The sequence below is a fragment of the Phodopus roborovskii genome, unplaced genomic scaffold (assembly GCF_943737965.1).
Source record: "Phodopus roborovskii unplaced genomic scaffold, PHOROB, whole genome shotgun sequence".
Classification (NCBI taxonomy): domain Eukaryota; kingdom Metazoa; phylum Chordata; class Mammalia; order Rodentia; family Cricetidae; genus Phodopus; species Phodopus roborovskii.
Genome location: NW_026126470.1, coordinates 12,554,607 through 12,573,995, shown reverse-complemented (window position 1 = coordinate 12,573,995; position 19,389 = coordinate 12,554,607).

Here is a 19,389-nt window from a genome sequence, read left to right as displayed (position 1 = left end):
TCTGAGTCGGTCCAATGCTGCTTTCCTGGCTATCAGTTTGGGGGCCCAGTAACTCCTCCTTGTTCAAGTCAGCTGTCTCTATGTGTTTCTGTAGCCTGGTCTTCTCCTTCCTCTCTGCATCTGGATTTCAGTTCATCTCAGTATTTACCTGGGGGTATCTGCTTCTGTTTCCATCAGCTACTACATGAGGGCTATATGATGGTGGATAAATTAGTCACCAACATTATTATCTGGGAAGGGCATTTACGGTAGCCTTTCCACTGTTGCTGAAATTGTTAGTGGGGTCAGTCTTGTAGGTCTCTAGAGTCAATTTTCTCTTCAAACCTATAATGGCTCCCTCTTTTATGGTATATCTATCTATCTATCTATCTATCTATCTATCTATCTATCTATCTATCTTTATCTTTTCTCTTTCCTCAAGTCCTCCTCTGACTCAATCTTCCTAGTCCCATATGCTTTCCTGATCTCCCCTTTCTTCTAGCTCCCTCTCCACTTACTGCCCCCCACTCCCAATATGCTCAGGAGATCTTGTTCCTTTCCCCTTCTATGAGAGACCTTATATGAATCTCTCAGATTCCTCCTTGTATCCTAGTTTCTCTGGTGGTGTGAATTATAGTCTGGTGATCCTTTGCTCTATGTATAAAATCTGTATATGAGTGAGTACATACCATGTTCCTCTTTTTGTGATGGGTTACCTCATTCAGGATGGTTTCTTCAAGTTCCATCCATTTGCCTGTGAATTTCAAGAATTTTTTTTTTTTTTTTTTTTTTTTTTTTTTTGTCTCACAGAGTATTATTCCATTGTGTAAATGTGCCACATCTTCTTTATTCAATCTTCAGTTGAGGGGCATCTAGGTTGATTCCAGGTTCTTGCTATTACAAATAATGCTGCTATGAACATAGATGAAAAGATGTCTTTGTTGCATGGCTGTGGATGATTTGGGTATATGCCTTAAAGTGGGATTGCCGGGTCCTGTGGTAGACTGATTCCCATTTTCCTGTGGAACTGCCATACTGATCTCCAAATGGTTGTACAAATTTGCACTCCCACCAGCAGTGGAGGAGTGTTCCCTTTTCTTCACATCCTCTCCAGCATAAGTTTTCATTGGTGTTTCTAATTTTAGCCATTCTGGCAGGAGTAAGATGTTATTTCAGAGTTGTTTTGATTTGCATTTCCCTGATAGCTAAGGATGTTGAGCACTTTCTTAAATGTCTTAAGTGTATTTCAGCCTTTAGTAGTTTGCATATTGCTATATCTTGTCTTAAACATACATACAGTTCATGATATCTGAACATGACTGCCATACTATACTATGTATTGTCAACCACATTCTTATTGTTCATGCTTACTGACGATGAGTATGAAAGAAATGAAGTTGCAGCTTGAAGTGATTTGATTAGTACCTGCTACTATGAATGAGGCCTGAACAACTTGCATAAAAATACCTGTTTGTGTGCCGTTTCTAAGGAGCGTTTGGGGGTAGTTATTGTAACTCTACCTATGTCAAGAACTATTTGATATAAAGCTAATCCTTTGCCTTGATTTATAACTGTGCCAATTTCTAGTTGTCTTGTTTTCATTAAATATCAACAGTTCAGGTTTAGTAACTTTCTTTTCCTAGGGGCTTATTTTTATTCTCTTTGTGCAATTAATCATTCAGTAATGAGGCACAAACATACATGTGTATTGTCCTCTGTCAACTAATTTATCTCCAGCCCATATTTCACAATTTGTTCAGGCTTCTGTGATAAAGGCTCATTGAAATAACAGTAATTTAGCATTTATCTTCATAAGAAAACTGTTGGTGTTGGTCACAAGAGGCCAAGTTTCAGACTTTTGCATAGAAGATGAATTCTATTGCTTTAAATGAATGCTTATTGCTTGTTTGTAGATATTCTCAATAAATATTTCCTAGCATTAATCTTCAGTGTAGCCTTTGAATTTTTTCCTCCAAAAGCAGACGTTTATAAGGATTTTATACCTGTTATATAGTTTCTACTAAGTAGAAAACATTCTCACCAATACAAATGCCTCTACCCTCAAACAGAGGAAAGCAATGAGCCACAAACAGCTGAGAGACTAGTAGCTCTCCAGTAACTCATTCCTTTTTCATTTATGTCATAAGCTCTTTGTGCTAGTCACTATGAAACATGTAGGTAAATAAAAGAATACTTTATTTTACAGAATAAATTAGTATACCAAAACAAAAAATACAGGAAAAAAAAACTATTGAGGATGCTGATACATCCAGATACACTGGAAGTCCAAATGTGTACAAACCTTTTCTCTCAAATAATCTCTTTTGTTGGAAAATAAAGATTGTTATTCCCCCACTGGAATATTTCTCAAAGATATTTGCTGAGCTGGTGATGGCACATATAATTAGGCTATTAAAGACTACATTATATATGTTGACCTTTTATAGAACTTGTCTTTTTTTCCCCCAATATTCCTTGCCTTTTACCAAATTTCTACCCAAAGGCTCCTCATCAAAATCCTACCATCTTTCTGCTTAAGGCAGGAACTTGGAAGGATAAGCAAAAGCATCCAGTCTGTTAATAGAACATAGTAACTTTGCTTTGGAATATCAGGCTTTGCCACTGAAGTTAGCTGTTTTATGTCTGGAAGCACACACGCGCGCGCGCGCGCGCACAAACACACACACACACACACACACACACACACACACACACGTGCGCGTGTGCGCACACACATATACATATATATGCCAACCTCTCTGTTACTTCTCTCATATATATGTGTACATATATATGTGTACAAACACACGCACATATGTGTGTATGTATACTGAGCAGCAACAATACACAAGGGAAAATTACCTCCTAAACTTATACTCTAAAAGTTGTGGAGACATGCACAATACATGAAACTATGATGGTATTTAATGTTTAAATCATAACACTTGGGAAAAGGAATGCGTTGTAACAAAGCAGCGTGAGGAATTTAGCTTATGTGAGTAATGTAGCTCCTGTAGTGAGAAATATAATTCAAGTATAGATAAATATTGATCAGTTTGATGAAAATAAGATAGCAGGAGCCAGGCAACTAAATCCACTTTCTGTGTCTTTCCTCAACAAGATATTTGTTCTACAAAGGAAGCCTAATGCAAAGATAAACACATATTGATAGAATAATGTTATATCCAACTGTGTGTAAATCATCCATACAGTGACTTCATTTACTTTGTTCCATCTCTCTTCTATTGTCTTCTCTTTTCTTGCATCTTTTACCTAAATATAAACATACTACACCTCAAAACAAGCAAACAAATAACTTAGTAATAGATTTGTATCTCTCTCAATTTCAATTTAATAGTTAAATAAGATGTGGATCTCACGTGAATATATATGACTGGTCCAGGATTTGAACCACATGTGTGACAATGCAATGCATATTATACCTTACTGATTTTATTATAAAATTAGTGTTTTTAAACTGAATTTACTCATGTTAATTAGCAATCAAATGTTTCTGCTGTGAAAACAAGGAATCTAATGGAGATTTTTATGGTTTTTTTCATGGTCCATGACTTTTGAAAAAAATTGACATTTCTTCTGTCAATTTCTTTGATTATTTAAAGCATATGAGGACTTTTCCCCTTAGAGTATATCCCTTCATGGTTTCAAGACAGATATAGAAACTACACAAAACAAATGCACATGATAATGTTTGAGGACAAAAATTAAGGTTTCCTACATACATTTTAAAAAATAATTCATTTATGTTATACTTTTTATTAGCTCAGTCAGAGTAGTCTCACATACTTATACTTCTCAAAGGACATAGGTGACTTCATCATATTCTAGTAGTCTCAAGGAACCTCTAGTTGTTTAGGTTTCTAAATGAAACCACTGATAGATAAATCAACAAACCTGTACTTCACTTGTCACTGAAAATGGAAAGATAATAGAGTAGTAGAGAGTTAGACCAAGTCTCTGTAACTTTGAAAAGTGGCTATCAACCCAGCAATTCTCATCCGAGGACTTTGTCATGTGTAAGAGAGATCTTACACATGGGGATTAAGTACCATACCCTTTATCCACCAATCAATGAACCTGACACAAGAAAATTATAAGTTCCTTAATAAAATCATGTTATCTTACTTGAGAGTCTATAGCAACCCCAACCCCATAATAAGGCTTCCTAAAAGCAAAATGCATTACTTAGTAGTCTTACATCATTATAAGAATGGAAATGTTTGAATAAATTGAATATCTACTATCCCCAACTAATGAAAATTTTGGACTATTATAAAAAGAGGAGTTTTCAGTTTTAATAACTAGTGAAATGGATATTAATTTAGATTTCCTCTGGAGTAATGTAGTTTTAAAATACATGAACCATTTCAGCATGCATATTTATAACCAATTTAAATATAATTCAATTTTCTATGTTGCCTACAGTGATGATTTATATTTCAGTGAATTTTGTCAAGTAGTTTTTTAATATGCAAATTCTGCATTAGTTAAAATTTTACCAAGAAGTTATTGAATGTGAACTTATTATCTTTGGTACAACATAATTATGCACAGTGAGGACTGCCAAAAATAAACCTACCATAGCTGATACTGTTTTCAACAGCAGCAAGGTTTTAACTTAATTAACTTAATTTAACTTAATTCTTGCTGCTTTCATCTCACTCTGATAAAACCTAGGTTTGTCAATAAAGTGAGCACAATAGCTTAAATTTTGTTACCTGTTGCTTTTCTAAATTATTCAATTTTGAACATTGAAGGACTTTAATTTTTCTAGGAGATTCTATCCTCACTAAGTCTTTGCTTAAGGCAGCATTTGTATATGGTGTGTGTTTGTATGAGTGTGTGTGTTTGTGTGTGTTTATAAATATATGTAACTTGATAGGAATTATATACTCTTACAGAACAGTGATAGAATATATACTACTAATATTAACAGAAATTTACATAAAATAAAGTACTAATGAATAATTTATATTAGTCTATTTTTAGAATTTATTTTTTCAATATAGAAATAATCCTATTTTACATACCAATCACATTTCCCTCTCCCTTCCATTCCCATGCCTCCCACTGATCATCCTCCATCCCACCTCTCCATCCACTCCCTAGGGAATGGTGAGACATTTCGTGGGGGATCATCAAAGTCTGTCACATCATGTGGGGGAGGATCTAGGCCCTCCTCCATGTATCTGTGCTGAGAGAGTATCCCTCTATGGGGAATTGACTCCCAAGGTCATTTATGCTCTAGGGATAAACACTGGTTCCACTGTCAGAGGTCCCATAGACTGCTCAGGCATCCTAACTGGCATCCACATTCAGAGTACTTGGTTCAGTCCAATACTGATTCCTCAGCTTTACAATTGGTATCCCTCTGCTCTCCCTTGGTCAGGCCACCTGTTTCTGTGAGTTTCTCCAGCACAGTCTTGATCTTTTTGCTCATCTCTTGTGGATCTTTGGACATTTCTCTTTAAACCTATAATGGCTCCCACTATTAAGGTATCTCTTTTCTTGCTCTCCTCTGCTCTTCCCTGACTCAGTCTTCCTGATCCCTCTTGTTCTATTAGCTGCAATGAATGAATGTGAAATCTTGTGACATCTAAGCCTTAATTCATATACCCCATAGTATAAGATCCATGACTTTTGAAATATAACAATTAGGTGATAGAGGATAACTTTTACCAAGTATATTAAGCTCTTTCCAAAAGTCTCATCATATACAAAAGTTAAACAGTTGAATAATATGGTATTCTAGGCTTCATATATATATATATATATATATATATATATATATATATATATATATATATATATAAAGCCTGGGTTTTAAACAAATCAAGCTCTCTAAGGCATCTGAAAATAAATGAGTAAATGAATACATAATAGGAAATTGTGTGTGAAGATGTGCAATGTCAACCTTCATATTGACAATACTTTTGAAGACAATCAATTGTACCTTAGTTATAATAGCTTCACAGGTTTTATAAAGCTCAGTGCCTAGCAATTATGGTAAGTTCATTATGTACAAAGTTCCAAATGCATTATTGAACAGGAAAGAAAGACATAAATAGAAATTATCTGGAAAAAGCAATCCTGTTTTGATTCAGACATTAAGGTAAATGATGAAATTAAACAAATAACCATATGCAATCAAAATATATTAATGAAGTTTGAGCATAAGTTTAAGATATCATCTGTTTACAAAATGCATGAACAATTTATTTATAGTTCATTACAGTCACATTGATTACATGTAAAATATTTAGTTAATTTAACTAATTATAACAACTTCACAGTGATTTAATAAAATAATTTAGGATCCTGTAGATCCCACAATCCATCCTTTCATAACACATACCCTAGTCTCCTCCACAGGACTAAAATAGAACACCAACTGAAGCTTTCCTCCCCCATGTCCATATTTCCTGTGAACCCTACATCCATCTCCTCTTAAATTCCCTCCCCTCATTTGAAGGCTTTATCCCAACTCCAAGAGGCACCCACTGCTAATCCACAGACCATGCCTGCCTGAAAAACAGGGAGGCTGCCCACAGACCTTCTCTTCTCTCTCTCTGTTCTTCCAGAACCGATGCCCCAGGCTCATCCCCAGCACTGTAGAAACATGACACTAGCAAGCCTTCCCTTTCCCATGCTCTCATCTTCTGTGGATACCACAGACCACCTTAATCTAACCGTCCTTCCTTTGCTCAATGCTTTGACCTAAACCCCATCCTCAGCAGGCATAACCCACTAATCCAAGGGCTGCTCTTCCCATAGCAACAAGTAGACTGAAGGCAGATCCACACCTCTCCTGCTGCTCTTGGGATACAGCCCCTCCAGTTTCATCCCCAGTTCTGTAGCAGTAAACCTACTGAGACCTCCCTTTCCATTTTGACCCCATCTCCAGCATCACAAAGACTTTATACCCTACATTCATCCCCCAATTGATTCCAATAGTCCAGGTTACAAGACTAACAGGTAGGTATTCCCTGTGAAAATACCAGATGAGCAGTCCAGAAAAACTTGTCCAATAGGCTATGCTGTGAACGCACAGAGATAGGCCTGTCTCCAGAGTGCTGGATTAAAAGCATGCAAAGCACTCAGGAGGCAGAGGCAGCTCGATCAATGTAAATTCCTGGCCAGCATAACCTAAAAAGTGAGTTCCAGGACAGCCCAGGCTGTTCCACAAAGAAACACTGTCTCAAAAACAGCCTAGATTCTACTCATACAATATATCCTAAACACATTTCCCCTCTTAACACTTCTCATCACCTCCACACTTTCTTCCCCAGTCTACTCCCCTTCCATCTCCCTTCAGTTCCTCTGCTATGATCAGCTGGGGAACTAGTCATCCCTTGTGAATTCCTTTAGTTTTTTGCATAGATAATTCAGACAGTAAAATCACCTGTGAACTTACCAGTTACCTAAATCACTATCACTGCTATGAAAACATTATAGCGAGTGTATCAGGGCTATCAATTGGTAATGAACCTAATGAAGCTCAGTATTAGATTAATCTGTGCTTAATCCAGCAGAACAAGACACTTTCAGAACTCTTGTTGTTTTTATTTTACATGGTAGCCTGAAAGGGTTGCTGTCTCTCCTGATGTGATATGTACATTGAGTCATTAACCAGTATATTATGAATTTTCACTCATAGCAAGACTGTGTAGTTTTTAAAAAGAGCATGAAATTAAGAATAGTATTATCAGTGTAAAGAATAAAATCTCATTTTCATATTTATTAGCTTCTTGTTTCATGAATTTAGGTTTCAATGGTTTAGACAAAACAGTTTGTAATCTATGCTCCATAGTGCAAATTTCACCTTACATAGTGCCTTAAAATTAAGTTTTGATTTATATTGCCTGGCTGCCAAAGACAGAAGGTTCTGTAAAACTAATGAAGAAAATTTAGAATTTCCCAAAGAACAGTATATAAAGGATTACCCATTCAGAAGAATGTCTTTGATAACCACACATCACAATGACCCTGATACTCCAAAGCAAGAGGAAGATGTTTATATGCTGAGCTAGAAAGAAAGTAGGCAAGATGGCTCTAATAGACACAGCCTAAGCCTATCTTAGGACCTTCCCAACAACATCTAAGAAAGAGTCTTGCATTCAATGGCTAGGAACATGTGCTCCATAGGCTGCCTTAATATCTGTCTATGCTGTAGGACTTGTAATACATACCAGGGTTACTAGTAGACAAAATGACTGTTGAATGTCAAGCTCAATCCTTGTAATGTGTTTAAAAAATCTGGATTCCAGTCAAATGTGTTTGTTTATATGTTGTCTATGACTGCTGTCAACCACTGACAGTAGAACTCATTAATGCAAATGAGACCATATGGCAGAGAAAGCATACAATATTATTATCTGGCCCTAGCAATAGATTGCCTGTCCCTGGTTTAACTCATAGTAGCTAAGCAGAGACTATATCAGAGTATTCAGTGGAAATAAAATAGTTGCTTTATTAAAATAGAAGATACAATTATCTCTTTTGAGACTCAGGTATCACTATATTTCAGTTGGCAAAACAAAGGCTCCTAGTGTGGGGTTAGGTAATTGTACTCAATATGATATCAAAAACATTAGTTGCTGCATTAAAGGGAAACTTGTAACTGAATTTAATAAAGGAGTAGGCAACCAATTCTTATGTCAGGAACAACATGAACTCGTGTTATTTAGGTTGAAGGAATGGGTCATTTCATGAGACAAATGAATCAATGGAGTAGATGATAGTGAAAAAAAAAAAAAACAGGTATGGACAGGAAAGTGTATGCCATTGTAACCATTTGACTGTAATAATAACCAGAGTTCTCTACTCACATACATTCTCACAGTATCATATGATAACCTTAAATATTTTCATTTCTTACAATATAATTATAAATTTATTTTATGTGTTTATTTTAGTAATATATTTTAATAGTCGAGGCAAATGGGAAAATAGACCCCAACTAGAGGAAATAGATATTAATTTAAATACCAAAAGTTAATTGGTAAATAAAAAATACGCAGTTGCCTTTCCTTTATAAATTAATGAATCACAAGCACCATGTTATAGAACTATATATCTTATTGCTTCTATTTCAACCATCTGACATTGAACTAAGAAATGGCCAGAGTACCCTGTTTAAATCATATTCAGCATGGTGGCCTATAAAAGTCAACACATAATTTCTTTCTGATGTAATATTCGTGTGAGAGATAAACATCTAATTATTGCTCTGATATTGTGAGTGTAAGTGTGAAAATTCAGGATATTTATCATGAACACTCTGTTCCTCTCACTTTCCTGACGTTGATTACTAACTTAAATTTTATTCCCTCCAAGCCTGTGATGGAATAGCAAGGGCAGATAATTTGGATTACTCAATCACTTAAGCTCAAATAATTTTTTATTTATAGAAAAATTATACAAAAGTGTAAAAGATATAGAATTTATGATTTTGTAAAGTGACTGGCATGACACCAATTGCCATTTTGTGCTAGGTTATGTCGCATGAGTGTAGACAGCATTCTCAGGACTGTATGCATCAACCCTGGCTTTCTGTAGTCACTGTGAATACTAACTAAATTGCAAATGCCTTTATAATTCTTTTTCATCCTGAAGTAGATATAATGACATTTGTTTTGGTGGCATATGGGTCATGAGATAAGACAAAAAGAAAAAGGTACAAATCACAATACAACAAATACCTTTGACCTGTGATATTTGTTTTAGTTATAATAATGAACTGAGTGGATGATAAACTTACTGTTTTACAGTAATTTCCATTTGCACACAATTATATTGACAACATCTATGAACAATTTCTATATATTTGGAAGGAGAAAATTAAAAGATTTAAATCTATCTCTATATAAATATAGTTCTTCACTCATTATTCCTCATGCTACTTAATATAAAGATCAGAACCTCTGTTCTTCACTCATGGGAAGGTGCAGCTTGAAAACTTAAATACCAGGAATAATAACCTATACAAAACTTACCCCAGTAGTATAATTCACCTCAAGCTAAGTGCTCATACTTTCACTGTATGATAATCTTGAATCTTGTAGTTAAATTCACCAACTTATATATTTATGTGAAATTTAATCAGATAAAAATAGCAGCAACTTGTACACAGTTTTATTTTAATTTTATTTCATGTACCTGAATCTAGCATTGTATAATTCTGTATTTATCCTGGGTCCATTATTATTTTTATCTAGTTTACAGGATACATTTATAAAATTGTAAACATGGTTGCATAATATTTGTGGCAGTTTTCCAAAGTAACAGACTAATCAGCATGTCGTATGTGGAGTCTACCAATATGGGCAGCAATGAGCCAGCATCTGTGGTTGGATGTGAATGTGTGTTGTGGAGAGAGAAGGATCATAAAGACAATAAAATGTCAATTCCCTTCTCTCCACTTTAAAGGTCGTGATATATGTAAAAGTGTACAGTGAAGAGATTAATGGGTATGCAGATCTGTATGAGGACTTTGATGCCTTTCATGTCTCTCAAAGTCCTTGTTTGAGAACTGATATAGCAGATGTCAATTAGCATACTTTATGTATTTTACAACTGCAATCAAATTAATAGGCTTTCATAGTGAGATATTTTAATAAGATATCAAGCCAAGGATATAGTCTAATTATACCTCAGAATTAAAAATAATGTATTAACTTTTGAAAATTGGCTTCCAACATTCTTTGTCACAATTAAAGTGACACACCCTTTATCAATCCTTTAATATACAACTTCTTAAATATTAGAGAAAATATTTTTTAGGATTATGGGATTCATCAAGAAACTTTTTGGAGAAAGCAATTTTCTAATAAGCTAATTAAATGTGGTTAGTTATAGTTTGCTTTCAGTAAATATTATCTGATTAATAAATTAAACATTTTGATACTTCATTCCATTTTGATTATATGTATTTATGTAGTTATCCTACAGCCATTATCTCATAAAGCCAAAATTCATAAAAGAAATAAAACAGAAGAAATGTGTTATAAATATGATGGTTATCAACTGGTAAAATAACAAAAAGAGCAAAATAATGTCATGCTAAAAACTGTTGTTACAACCCAGTAGCTAGAAAGTTGGTTTGGAGTATGAAGGTGACTTCTTCCATGCTTGAGAACCTGAGTTAATCCCTGGGACTAACATGGAGGAAGAAAAGAGCCAATCTTTTCATCCTTGGACCTCGGCAAGTGTATACATACACATTAAATGAGGAACAATAGAAAAACATGCAAACATATTCCTGTAATCTACTGTTCAGCTCTCAGTAAAACAAAATGTAAAAATGTAAGTTGGACAAAGTGTTGTTTTCAAAAATATGCTTTCCTTCTGCCATTGTACATGTGCAATTTCCAGAAAAACAACAAAATCCCAGAAAATCTGGTATGAAGTACGCAATGTAAGTTTAAAATGTTAAGTGCACATAATATTTCAGCAGTGATTTTATGATTATAAACTTTTTATAGTTTCATTAATTTTGTGCTTTTATCTTTTATATAATTCACATCTATAGTTTATATCACATTATCTATTACATTTCTGTAATATTAAAAATACCAAAAATAAAAACATTTAGGACTCAAAAACTTGCAATATTGAACAAAAGATTAGCTTTAAAAGGTCAGAATGTCTCCAAATAAAAAAGGTTATTAATATATAACCTCCCAGGACATCCTCAATTTTTATACGAGAAAGGGGAACCCAAGAAGAATCTGAGGTGCATGGGATTTAGCTAGTGAGATGTGGATAGAGTCAAAGGTACTGTATGGAATAGAGGTAATGAACCACATTGCAAAACATAGATTAATATAAGTGCGTTAATTTAAATTACAAGAGTTAGTGTGGGAAAAGCCTAAGCTAAGACTAAACATTCATAAATAATAAGAAGTTTCCATGTCATTATTGAGGAACTGGCTGTCCAAAGAAAGTCCGACTAAACTGCAAGATTAAAATTTTTGCTCTTTTTTTTTTTCCAATAAAGTTATTGGTCTTATTTTCCAATTTTACAAACTGCAAAAGATTCATGTTCACAGTTGAATATAGGAGTTACAGAGGCTTCTAGCATTTTAGGAACTGACATTTAAAAATATACATCATTAATTTCTTATTTTTAAAACTAATTTTTTAAATTAAAATATAATGATATTACTTTTTTTTCTTCCATTCAATCCCTCCCATGTCTCAACCTCCTCTCATATTGACAGCTTCCTTTCTTTGACTATTATTGCTTTGTGTGTATGTGTGGGGTGGTGCTATTATGACATCTCTACCATATTTTGATTCTAAAGTGTCAAAAAGGCAGTATCATTATACATTCAACACACCTCACAGAAATGAACACTAAAAAAGGAAAATCTTTCAACATATAAATTATACCTTGGAGCTGTTAAAGGTTCTAAAATATTAATAGACAATGGTAAGAAATGTGAGAAACATCTAGACAAAATTTTAAAAGAGAAGCTTATTTGTGAATTTAAGGATAAAAAAATGGCATTCTTTAACACCATATGCTAATCTGCTTAATACTTCTCAATTACGTTTTCATTTTCTTTGTATCACGTTAGTATCTTTTTTGAGATCAATAGTTTATATAATGCTACTTTTCAATTCTTCAACTGATACTTGTGGGCTACTATTTTGGCTTCCCTATTAATAACATATTGCTTTATTTTTACTTCATTTTCACTTTCGTACATTGCTCTTCCCATGTAAATGAGCTCTGTTCCTGCATCTGGAACTTGCCCCTTATAAAACTCCAGACTAATAATGAAATGCTGTGGATTTATTAGCGTACAATGCTTTGGGAAGAGGTAAGATGTGAGCTGAATATTTTGGGAACTTTATGTGATTCTCTATTCTTTTATATATAAATGTGTATTTAAGTTAAAAACAATCTTATTGACACTTCAGTCCTACTTCCTTCTCCTTCCCATCCTCTCATGTCCCCCACCAACCCCCCGTCCCACCCCCTATCCCCTCCTCAAAGAGGGTAAGGCCTTCAATGAGAGTTCATCAAAGTCTGTCACATTATTCTGGGCAGGGCCTAACCACCTACCATGTTTCTAGTCTGATTCAGAATCCCTCCATGGGGAATGGTTCACAAAGTCCATTTGTGCACTAGGGTTAAGTACTTGTTCCACTGCAAGAGGCCCCTTAGACTACCCAATTGTCCTAACTGTCCCCTAAGTTCAGGAGGCCTGGTTCAGTCATATTCTAGTTCTCCACCTGTCTGGCTAGTGTCATGAGCTCCCACTTGCTCTGGTCAGCTGTTTCTGTGGGTTTCCCCACCATAGTCTTGATCCCTTTGCTCATCACTCCTCTCTCTCTGAAACTGAATTCTAGGAGTTTGGCTCAGTGTTTGGCTGTGCATGTCTGCTTCTGCTTCCATCTACTAGATGAAAGTTCTAGGATGGGATTTAAGGTAGTTATCAATCTCATTATTGGGGAAGGGTTTTTAATGCAGCCTCTCCACTATTGCTTATATTCTTTGTTGGGGTCATTCTTAAGGACCTCTGGACATTTTTCTAATGCCAGATTTCTCTTTAAACCTATAATGGTTCCCCCTATTATGGTATCTCTTTTCTTGCTCTCCTCTATTCTTCCCCCAGCTCAATCTTCCTGATTCCTCATGTTCTCCTAAGCCCCCCTCTTCTCCAATCCTCTTTCTCCTAAGTCCCCTCCCTCCTTCCAATTTGCTCAAGATCTCTTGTCTCTTTCCCCTTCTGAGGGGTAACATGTATGCCTCTCTTAGGGTTCTCCTTATTTCCTAGCTTTTCTGGTGGTGTGAATTATAGGCAGGTAATCCTTTGCTCTATGTTTAAAACCATATATGAGTGTGTACATACCATGTTTTTCTTTTTGTGACTGGGTTACCTCACTCAGGATGGTTTCTTCTACTTACATCCTTTTCCTGGGAATTTCAAGATTTCATTTATTTTTCCCACTGAGTAGTACTCCATTGTGTAAAGATGCCACGTTTTATTTATATATTCTTCAGTTGAGGGGAATCTAGGTATATTTTAATCAATCCTTGTGAAGGAGTTGTATATAAATAATGCATCAAAATAAATAACAACATAACCCCATCAATATAAAACATACATTTGAATTGAGGATTGCATTTCAGCATACAAAATAAAGGAATACCATAAATTTTTAAGAAAATCATTTGTTCCCACCCACATAGTTTTGCCAGAATTATAGATAAACTGTATTTATTTAAGTTGTGAATTAGTGAAAGAAAATGATGATCAGATGCAATGAAACAAATACCTAATTTTCTTCAGTGGAAAAAATGAATTGCTTAACTTATATTCTTTTAAATTAATTTTTTAATTAAATTAAAAAAATCTCATTTTACATACCAATTGCAGTTCCCTTTCTCTTCCATTCTCCGCACCATCTCCCCATTCACCCCCATCCACTCCACAGGGAGTAGACAGTGCCTATACCCTCCCTGTGTATCTAGGCTGAGAGAATATCCTTCCATAGAGGAATATTCCTCTATTGCTTGTAGGAATGCAAACTTATGCAGCCACTGTGTAAACCAGTGTGCCAGTTTCTTCAGAAAATGAGAATCAATCTACTTTTAGACCCAGCAATTCCACTCTTTTACCTTTCTAAGTTATCTGATAAGAAGACTATAAGTAATCATTCACTCTTGCAGTTTGCCTCCTTGGGTCAAAAGCACCCAGAGATAACACTTAGTTTATTTATGTGCCAATAAAACTACAGTCATAAATATAGACCATTGTAATGTTGTATAGTCATTGCCATCATTTGGGAGCCATTTAATAGTCACCAATTTTAAGTGCAACTTTTTTCTTACTCAAGGTTTTTAAGGATACATGGTCAGAAGTTATAAATGTACAATTCTATATGTGTGATGAGTTACTTATGCTAAACAGTGATAATATGAGCTATATAATTGTGAATAATTATTTCTATTGTGGAATTTAAAAAATTTCAAAAGTTTCTCATTTAAGAAAAATTTCTAGAGATGAGAAAATTGAAATAATGCTCCTTATTGCATTTTGTTTAAAGATATGGACTACACATATTTTTTCAATGAGATAAGATCTCTACTCAAGAACTCACATTTTTCTCTTTTTAATATAAATTTGAAACAAGCTTGCTCTACATGTCAATCCCAGTTCTCTTTCCCTCCCAAGTCCCCCCTCTCCCCTGACCCCCTTCCAAACCCCTTTCTGCTCCCCAGGGAGGGTTGAGGCCTTTCATGAAGAGTCTTCAAAGTCTGTCAAGTCATTTGAAGCAAGGATTAGGCCCTCCCCTGTATATCTAGACTGAGAGAGTATCCCTCTATGTGGAATGGGCACCCAAAGTCCATTCATATAATAGGGATACATACTAATCCATTACCAGTAGCCCCATAGACTACCCAGTCCTCCTAACTAACACCCACGTTCAAGGTGTATGGGTCAGACCTATGTTGGTTTCCCATCTATCAGACTGGAGTCCATGAGCTCCCCCTTGTTCAGATCAGCAGTTTCTGTAGGTTTCTCCAGCCTTGTCTTGACCCCTTTGCTCATCACTCCTCCCTCTCTGCAACTGCATTCCAAGAGCTCAAATCAGTGTTTAGCATTAGGTGTCTGATTCTGCTTCCATCAGCTACTGGATAAAGCTCTAAAATGGCATGTAAAGTAGTTGTCAATCTCATTATCAGGGAAAGGCATGTAGGTAGTTTCCCCACTATTGCTTTGATTGTTAGTTAGGTTCGTTCTTTTAGATCTTTGGACATTTTCCTAGTGCAAGATTTCTTTTGAAGCCAATAATGGCTCCCTCTATTATGAAATCTCTATTCTAGCTCTATTTTGTTCTTCCCCTGACTCAATCTTCCTGCTTCCTCATGTTCTCTTCTTCTCTCATCTTCTCTCCTTCTTCTTCTCTTTCTCCTAATTCCCTCTCCTCTTCCTCCCCACCCCCCAATGATTCCAAATTACTCAGTAGACTTTATCCCAGGGATGCTGGAATGGTTCAACATACGAGAATCCATCAATATAATCCACCGTATTTAAAAAAACACACATGATCATCTCACTAGATGTTGAAAAAAAACCTATTGTAAGACCCTCAGAATGAGGAGTCTCCCAATTTCGGTCAATACCACCAAGAACTCAATGGCCAATCCAGTTGATGCAACACCCAAGAGACATTAATGAACAGGAAACCTTTGCACAAATAGACCCCCTCAGCATGCAGACTAGAGAGAAGCATCATTCTCCAGGCACAGGCATTTTTAAAGTCAAACCCCACAAGCTTAGGGAAGGGGTGTGACCCTCTGACCTTTGAGTATGTGACCCTTTGAGGCTGGATGGTCTCACTGTTAGGGTCAGCAGACCTTAGGGTCTTGGTGTATACTAATTAATCTTGTCTGGGAAAACCAGAGTTGCAGCTATCTCTTTGTTTCTTAAGAACCCTATTTACCACCTGCTGACTCACTAAAAGGAGGGGAAGTGTGAATTCTTGGTATCCTACTATCTCAGGGCCAGTGGATAGCAAATTTCACCCAGCATTCCAATTATTTGGGCTTCATTTCATTTCTTTGCTAGTTTAAGTCTTTCACTATGAAAAACCAAACACCCCTTCATGATTAAGGTCTTGGAGAGATCAGAGAAAGGGGAACACTTCTCCACTGCTTTTGGGAGTACAAACTGGTACAGCCACTTTAAAAATCAGTATAATTGTTCCTTATGAAAATGGGAATCAGTCTACCACAAGATCCAACAATTCACTCTTAAGCATATATCCAAAGGCACATTAATACAATAAGGACATCTGCTCAACTATGTTCATAGCAGCATTATTTGTAATAGCCGGAACCTGGAAGCAACCTAAATACTCCTCAACTGAAGGATAGAGGAAATGTGGTACATCTACACAATGGAGTACTAGTCAGCAAAAAACAAACAAACAAAAAACAAACAAAAAACAAACAACAAACAAACAAACAAACAAAAACCCAAAAAAACAAAAAAAATGAAATCCTGAAATTTGCAGGCAAATTGATAAATGGATGGAACTACAAGAAACCATCCTGACTGAGGTAACCTAGTCACCAAAAGATAACATGATATGTACTCACACATATATGGTTTTTAGATATAGAGAAAGGATCACCAGTACAATCCATACTGCCAGAGAAGCTAAGAAACAAGGAGGACCCTAAGAGAGACATACATGGACTATATGTTTTGTTTGTATCTTAATGCGACACAGTTATATATATATATATATATATATATGTATATGTATATGTATATGTATATGTATATGTATATGTATATGTATATATGTATGTATATATGTATGTTTTGTGTACATTTTAAATGTTTAACTGTAATTAATATATTTTATAAAATAATTGTATTTCATAGTAATTAAAGATATTAAAGTATGAACTAGACATATTGTATCCTTACACTGACACATTCATAAAGACAAAAAAGCATTTTATATAATATGTATGCATATTTACATATTTAATTCCGTTGTATACATTGGTATTTAAATACATGCATTAGGTTTTTAGTTAATTTGGTCAGTGACTCTAAACTATATATTTACATATTTAATTATTTTATGTACATTGGTATTTAAATACATGCATTAGGTTTTTAGTTAATTTGGTGTCAGTGCATCTAAATAACAGACATTTACTTTTAGTTTTATTGTTTTCTGCTGAACTGAGTGAATAACGCATATCCAATTTTTAAATACCCACAGTTAAGTTCTTTTCTCCTCCAACAGAAAAATATAAGCAGGAACTGTATATTGCTGTCAGCTACATTGCTGAGATATATTTAGTACAGTGACTCAAATGCTATGAAGTTCACACTGGATTGCAATGTGTATCTTTAAAACTCCAGGCATGGTGCAATTTTCTGAATTATTCACACATAATCACTACAGGGTATTATACTTAAGTAACATGGAAACGTGCCTTAGAGCAGACACCCTTGAAGAGCCTTGCCTATGGGTAGAATGCATTAGTATGATGATAACACAGCATTCACTGCTTTAATGTGTTAAATTTACCTATTCACTGATGGTGGCACAGATAATGATGATAGCAGATGTCTCTGATAAGCATTTGATCACCATTTTCTCCACTTATTTCTTAGTAGAGGAATATAGACTCCAAAGGGAGAAGAAACAGACAAATTCAGTCAGTGGTACAGATTCCACATTCTGAGGCAGTTAGATCTATCTATCCATCAGTGCATGCCTAGAAGAAATCATTGATTATATGAGTTGTATCATTAGAGATGTCCCTCGGAAGCATGCCTAGCAGAAATCTTGGATTAAGTAAGTTCTATCTTTTAAGCTAAGAAGAATACTAGTATTACTATGGTGAATAGCACATTTTTGAAAAAAAAAAAGAACATTCTATACCCAAGTCAAAGAAGTTTAAAATGAATTATATGAGAAATGAGGCCTCTATTTAAAAATAGTATTTGAAGTACATATTAAGATTAGCATGAAATAACATCTCATGTTAACAAGTATAAAATAAGGATGGGCAGTGGTGGTGCATGCCTTTAGTCCCAGCACTTGGGAGGTAGAAGTAGGGGGATTTCTACAAGTTTGAGGCCAGTCTGATCTACAGAGCGAGTTCCAGGGCAGCCTCCAAAGCTACAGAGAAACCCTGTCTCAAACTTCCCCAAAATATTAAGTAATATTCTACTTTCTAGGGAATTGTAAAATTTAAAAAATGATAAATGAAGTTAGAAAAAAGAATCACATCTAATTGTGTAGTATTTATTACATTTATAAAACTAATTACTATGTGAATACCTAGCCTTCAATTGAAAAGCTAATGATGTTTCATTTTTCAAACATGAAACTAGATACACATGTCTTAAGTTTGAAGTATGTGATGAAGACTTGATGTTGGACTTTGTTTACTATAAGTGGTGTTGGTAAAATCACAAAGGGCTAGTATAGTAGTATGTATAAACTACAGATGTGTACAGATGCCAAATGAAAACACACTTCATTCTTAAAAAAAGCAAACAACTTAATATTCCAAGAAGACTTTGTTCCAAATCCAAGAAATGGAAAATGGATGGATTCAAAATATGTTACAAGCACCTGGAAAAAATATTTATATTTGTCTTAGCTAATTTTCTATTGCTCTCAAACAATTACATGACTATAGCAATTTACAAAAGGAAGTACTTGATGTAAGATGTTGTATTCCAGAGGGTGGTAGAATCCATGCAGGCTTGGGTTTTATAGTTTTAGATGATAGCACACATGTTAAAATAACAACCATAAAATAGAGAGAAACTAACTGGGAACATACAAAAAGAAAGATAAAAGTCCCAAAGTAAATACAGACAAGAGAAAGAT